Consider the following 7,616-nt stretch of genomic DNA (forward strand, 5'->3'; position numbering starts at 1 on the left):
TTCTCAAAACTTTTGGCCATGACTGTACAGCATGAGCCTCACACAGCCTCCCTATATACAGCATGAGCCTCACACAGCCTCCCTATATACAGCATGAGCCCCACACAGCCTCTCCATGTACAGCATGAGCCCCACACAGCCTCCCCATGTATTGCATGAGCCCCACTTTCCCCATACACTGCATGAGGCCCCACACAGCCTCCCCATATACTGCATGAGCCCCACACAGCCTTCTTATATACAGCATAATCCCTATAGTCTCTCCACATACTGAATGAGGCACCACAAAGCCTCCCATACACTGCATGAGGCCCCCACAGCCTCCCCATATACTGATTGAGCCCCAGACTCCCCATATATTGCATGAGTCCCACACAGCCTTCCCTTATACTGCATGACAGTATACAGTCTTCCCATAGCCTCCCCATGTGCAGCATGTCACCCCCATGGCCTCCCCATGTGCTGCATGTCACCCCCATAGAATCCCCATGTGCTGCATGTCACCCCATATAATCCCCATGTGCTGCATGTCACCCTCATAGAATCCCTATGTGCTGTACGTCACCCCCATAGAATCCCAATGTTCACCCCCCATAGAATCCCCATGTTCACCCCCATAGAATCCCCATATTCACTCACATAGAATCCCCATGTTCACCCCATAGAATCCCCATGTCCACCCCATAGAATCCCCATGTCTGCCCCCATAGAATCCCCATATTCACTTCCATAGAATCCTCATGTTCACTTCCACAGAATCCCCATGTTCACTTCCATAGAATCCCCATGTTCACTGCCATAGAATCCCCATGTTCACTTCCATAGAATCCCCATGTTCACTCCCATAGAATCTCCATGTTCACCTTCATAGAATCCCCATGTTCACTCCCATAGAATCTCCATGTTCACCTTCATAGAATCCCCATGTCCAGCCCCATAGAATCCCCATGTTCACCCCATAGAATCCCCATGTTCACTTCCATAGAATCCCCATGTTCACTTCCATAGAATCCCCATGTTCACTTCCATAGAATCCCCATGTTCACCCCCATAGAATCCCCATATTCACTCACATAGAATCCCCATGTTCACCCCATAGAATCCCCATGTCCACCCCATAGAATCCCCATGTCTGCCCCCATAGAATCCCCATATTCACTTCCATAGAATCCTCATGTTCACTTCCACGGAATCCCCATGTTCACTTCCATAGAATCCCCATGTTCACTGCCATAGAATCCCCATGTTCACTTCCATAGAATCCCCATGTTCACTCCCATAGAATCTCCATGTTCACCTTCATAGAATCCCCATGTTCACTCCCATAGAATCTCCATGTTCACCTTCATAGAATCCCCATGTCCAGCCCCATATAATCCCCATGTTCACCCCATAGAATCCCCATGTTCACTTCCATAGAATCCCCATGTTCACTTCCATAGAATCCCCATGTTCACTTCCATAGAAACCCCATGTTCACCCCATAGAATCCCCATGTTCACCCCCATAGAATCCCCATGTTCACTTCCATAGAATCCCCATGTTCACTTCCATAGAATTCCCATGTTCACTTCCATAGAGTCCCCATGTTCACCCCATAGACCCCAGCATTCTGATTTAGTGGGGGAGCGGTTTTGTGGCCTCAGTATTTTTGCATATCAGACGTGTTGGATTTTTTCTTAGGGTTTTTTGCGTGATTGCAGACAGTATCTTTTCCTGTCCTGTTCTATCTAGACAGTTTGGGCTCCATCATTTGCTTACTCTATTTTCTGTGTTTTGTGCCTCATCTTGTCTCACCGGCAATATATGTTCAGGGGCTATCTATTCCTTTGGGGTTCTACTCCGGGGCAGTTTAGCTTTCCCCTTTCTCTCTTTAGGCTTAGTTAATTCTTTGGCTGTGCCGAGGTGTCTAGGGTATCGTAGGCACGTCCCACGGCTAATTCTAGTTGTGTTGTCAGTTTAGGGGTCTACAATCCGCTAAGTTACCAACCTCTCTGGTTATCTGGTTGCCTAGCCTATTCCCCTGCAATCCTCCTCGGTTACCTAATCATAACAGCCCTCCTTGCCTGGGCTGAGAGCTTTGGTTGGCGGCCCTCTCTTGGCAGGTTTGTTGTGGTATTATTTGATGATATTGTATTTGCTGGTAATCCAGGGGATCATCAGAGATTGGGATTTTTTTTTATAACCCAACCCTGACTTGTGCTTCTCAACAACTTTGTCCCTGATTTGTTTGGAGATCTCCTTGGACTTCATGGTGTTTGGACTTCCTTTCACTAAGCATGTGGCTTATGAAGTTGCTTTTACCAGAAATTTTTAGGGGCTTCATGGCAAAAAGAGGTGTTTACATATGCACATTCCCATTTTTAGTTATTTGATCTGATAAACTTATGCCTATATTTTTCTCACTTCACTTCACCAGCTTATACTATTTAGTGTCGATGCATTACTCACAAATCGGATTTCAAAAATATTTAAATACAGGCTTGTAATTTAGCAAAATATGTAAAAAGCCAAGGGGGTGAATACTTTGACAAGCAACTGTAAATAATACGATAGAATTTAGGTCTACTGTGCCTTTGCAAAGTATATACCGCTTATAAAAATTCACAGTTGGCGGTGAAAATGGTTTTGTATGATGGTGATTTTCTAAAAGAAGATTATGAGATTAAAACATGCCACAGGTAATCTGGTCTTGATTAGATGTGGTCTTCTCAGAGAGGTGGTCTTTTCATTGTACATGTAAAGTATGCATATTAATTTATGGTTAAAATGCACACTTTTTTTTTACAGGGAATGTGTCATCAGAAAATGATTCTGTTTAAATCTGGTTTTTGTTTTACATGCGTATTTTAAATTAAATTTTTTTTTTTTTTCATATGAAGATCGCTATTAAAAAACAGAATTAGTAAACTTCAATTTTCACAATGGTCTTTGAGGCTTTCTTTGACTCTTAATTTCCTGTCCTTTCAGGAGGAGTTTTCAGCAAGCTCTTTATCAGCACAGGCATGATATAGATTCACAGGAGGAGTATACAGAAGCCACCAATCAGAATAGAAAATGTCACACCTGACCTTGCTCTCCTTCCTTTCGCAATGTCCTTTGCACACTCTCATTAAATGCTTCACTACAAATGTAAGGGTATTACATTCTTTTAACTGCTGCTATTGTAGATATGGATTTCTTAAAAACAAAGGAAGTATGCGTCTTAAAAAAAAGGGTCCAGTGTGAAAATTGCACTATTACGGTGCTTTTCTTTTTAACAAACGTTTTTCTATGGAAAAAAAGCATTGCCAAAAATGTGATTAATACAACAGATCATTTTCTGTTGGAACAATCCCTTTATGTTAATGTCATTACTCTATGTTTCCTGCTTTGCAATTGTATTACAAAAGGCATTGTTTCCAGACAGAGGACTCCGACTATTTCAGGTAAATGAAGTACTGTGTTTTCCTATTATTTATGTAGTACAGGAGTGAGGACGCAGCAGAGCATAATGACAAAGTCAGTTTGTTCTAGAAAAAACACAATATAAAATGCAATGCATGTTTTCATTTTTAAAGCATGCGGCATCCTTAGACGTACAGTAATTAAAATTTATTATAATAGGATTATTATATGCTAGAATTGTATGTACTCATAAGTACGGACAGCTAGATCATTGATGAAGAAGAACTGGATATGAAATAGCTTCCACAATCCGCAACTATATTCTTGAAGCGTCGTAGAATTATTAGAATTAGTGTATTTCAAAGGGATGTCCAGCTAAAATAAGGGCTTTTTCCATTAAAAATGGGCTTTAAATGTGTCTAAAACAGAAACAAAAATACACAAAAAAAAAAAAAAAAAATAGCAGAAAAAATGCAGGCGCCTTTACTAACACAGGTCTAAATGCATTGCAGGACGCCGGAACCATTCTTGATAAAGATGAACAAACTCATGAGAAAAAAGCAAAATATGTGTGTTAAACCTTCAATTCCTCGACCCTCATTTTATTTGACGCAGAGCTCCATTTTCTTGGTCACATACCCCTTACATTGCCTGGAGATGTGTTTTTCATTCTGTTTCAGCAAAAATGATGGCCCCAGTAAGTTCAAACCAGATGAGATGGCATGTTTCAGCAGAATGTGGTTGTCGCCATTGTTTGTGCCTTAAATTTTGCCTTGAATTTGGAGTAAATCACCAACAAAATGTCCAGCAAAGAACCCCTTCACATCTTCCCCTCTATGCTTTTTGGTGGGCATCACACATGTTGAAACCATCTGCTCGCCTTTTCTGCATCTCACATGGTTTTGGTACCAAAAATTTCAAACTTTAACTCAATAGACCACAGTATAGATTTCTAATGATCAAATGTCCTGTCCATGTATTGTTTGGTGACTGTCATTTCTCTCTGCTTACAGTAGATGAGCGGTTCTTGCCCTATTCTGGTTTAGGACAGTTGTAGAATAGGACTCAGCACTGTCTAAAATTGGATCCCAACACTGCACCTGCAAAACCCATTTGATGGTGGCAAACACTTTCTGAAGGCTGGTGATTCCTCAAATGAATTCTTGATGATTCGTATCTATTCATTGGAACCCATTCCAGGTAACTACCCAATGTCAATAGAGTAAAAGGGGTGTACTTTGAGCAATCTAAAATATAACTTATATTCAGGTTTGTTTCACACCTGTGTTAGAGCTCACCAGGTGAGGTGTATCTGCTAAGCCTCAGGTCCAGGTTGGCTCAGGGATTCCAGGCACTGATGCAGCCAGCTGGAAGGCACGTAGGAAGCGAGAACTTTGCAACTTAGGAATCTTAGGTGCGGCAGGACAGAAGGATGGAAACAAGTAAAAGCACAGTTTGAATAGAAGGTGGAGCACACCAAACATAGGAGATCTAGAAACCCAGTCCTAGGACAACGGCGTGTGTCTTAAGGGGGTTTTACACATAGCGATATCGCTATAACGTCACCGATTTTGTGACGTTATAGCGATATCGCTAGTGATATCGCTATGTGTGATACTTACCTCCGACCGGCTCCCCCCGCTGTCTGTCGCTCATCGCGCGAGATCGGTCGGCTCCATTTCTCGTCGTCAGCTTCCTGCTGGGCTTCCTGCTGTGTTAGACGAGCGACGCTGGACGCGGACGGGAGGACGTCTTCATCGCTGTGTGTGAAAGGTGAGTATCGTCCGCTGCGTCACTGCTGCATCGCTGTGAGATCTTCCTGTGTGGAAGCTCACTAGTGATCATTTAGCGATGCACCAGCGATCCTGACCGGGTCGGATCGCTGGTCGGATCGCTGGTGCATCGCTAAATGTAAAAGGGCCTTTACCGAGCCTTAAATATGTCTAGAGAGATGATCAACGCTGTGCAACCTGCAAAACTCAACGTGGACCACAACGGATGGCAGCGAACCCAGGAGAAGGGAGCAAGACTCATCCCTGGGACACGTGTATGACAATGTGCTTTTTTACTCTGTTTCCGTAATAGCTGCTTCATGTCTTTTCTGTCTTCTGAATCTACAATGTGCACAAATAAGAACAAGGTAAACCATTGCAAGAACAGGTGTGTCCACATTTTTGAATAGTACTGTATGTATGTAGTAAATAAGCTGCATACTGTACATAAATACATGCTAGCAGTGAATTAACCACATGCCACAGGTATATAATATATGTATTAGTTATGTACATAGCATCATTCAATATTCTACATCTTAAAGGTGATTTAAGGAATCTTTGTTTTTAGGTTTTTTTTTTTCCAGTAGTGATTTTTTAATGATTTTGCAATAATTTTTGCAAATTGCATTAATTTTTAATTACATTCAATTTTCATTTTTTTGTGTACAGATGGTTATTCAGAAAATAGTATTTCATCACACGACCCGTTATTACTGAAAGTGCTTTTAGCTACTGCTGATTGCAAACCACACTGACCTGAACATTGGCATGGTTTCTCGCAAGTGCAAACAACCACAACATGTAGACACAGTGTAAGTAAGAGGATACATCTAAATGAATTTAACTATTTAACTGCAATACTTGTTCTCAACTTAACAACAAGCTGTTGCAATTGGGGCAAAGACAATGAAAGTCTGAACTGGTGCACAATCTGCTCCATCCAGGAGGGCATGGTTGTTCTATTTCCCATCAGTGAAGCTGGGGTCTTTCATTTATAATCCATGAAATTATGTAAAGTACTTTTAACTGTAATCTACTCAAAAAAGTAGCACACACTAGAAATAATCCAGTCTTTTGACACTCTAACTTGCCAGGTGCAACAAATTTTCCACCAAAATTGTATTTACAGCAATCAATTTGCTCCATATCTTGCAATACTATTACAATACTAGTATTGTTCAACATCTTTATCAACGATTTAGATGAAGGAATTGAGGGTACACTGATTAAATTTGCTGATGACACAAAGCTAGGAGGGATAGCTAATACTAGAGAAGAGAGAGAGAGGATTCAAAAAGATATAAATAAACTGGAGCAGTGGGCAGCAACTAACAGAATGTTTTTTAACAGGTAAAAATGCAAAGTACTACATCTGGGCAATAAAAATGAAAAAAGCATATACAGAATGGGAGGAATAGGGCTAAGCAACAGCACATGTGAAAAAGACTTGGGTATACTAATAGATCACAGAATGAATATGAGTCAACAGTGTGATGCAGCAGCAAAAAAGGCAAATGCAATTCTAGGATGTATTAACAGAAGCATACAGTCTAGATCACGTGAAGTAATTATTTCCCTCTACTCCTCTTTGGTCAGATCTCATCTGGAATATTGTGTCCAGTTTTGGGCACCACATTTTAAAAAAGACATCAACAAACTGGAGCAAGTTCAGAAAAGAGCAACCAGAATGGTGACCGGTCTGCAAACCCTGTCTTATGAGGAAAGGTTGCATGATTTGGGAATGTTTAGCTTGCAAAAGAGAAGACTGAGAGGAGACTTAATAGCTGTCTACAAATATCTCAAGGGCTGTCACATTGTAGAAGGATCATCTTTATTCTCATTTGCACAAGGAAAGACTAGAAGCAATGGGATGAAACTGAATGGGAGGAGACACAGATTAGATATTAGAAAAAACTTTTTGCCAGTTAGAGTGATCAATGACTGGAACAGGCTGCCACGAGAAGTGGTGAGTTCTCCTTCAATGGAAGTCTTCAAACAGAGGCTGGACAGACATCTGTCTGGGATGATTTAGCGAATCCTGCTTTGAGCAGGGGGTTGGACCAGATGGCCCAGGAGGTCCCTTCCAACTCTACGATTCTATGATTCTATAATTCTATACTGCAAAGCCTAAAATTGCCCTATTACTCCCATCATCCGACACCTGATCATGATCCGGATGATCGGAGTATTCTTCACCCGATGCCTGAGATATAACTAAATAAATGAATGAAAAACCCCTATTCCCCCTATTTTCTTTAACCAACCAGGCAAAACTCACAGCTGGGGGCTGCATCCCTCATCTGTCAGCTTCAGCAAGGTTGGTTATCAAGAGTAGAGGTGTCCCCACGCTGTTTTTTTAAAACACACAAGTATTGCACACACGGACATGGATCTCTCCGGTACTGTTTTTTCCAGTACTGGAAATAGATGGACATGTGAAACCGGTCTTAGACA

This window comes from Dendrobates tinctorius, unplaced genomic scaffold, assembly GCF_039654945.1.
Source record: "Dendrobates tinctorius isolate UK_male_01 unplaced genomic scaffold, ASM3965494v1 ptg000203l, whole genome shotgun sequence".
In the NCBI taxonomy this organism is placed as follows: domain Eukaryota; kingdom Metazoa; phylum Chordata; class Amphibia; order Anura; family Dendrobatidae; genus Dendrobates; species Dendrobates tinctorius.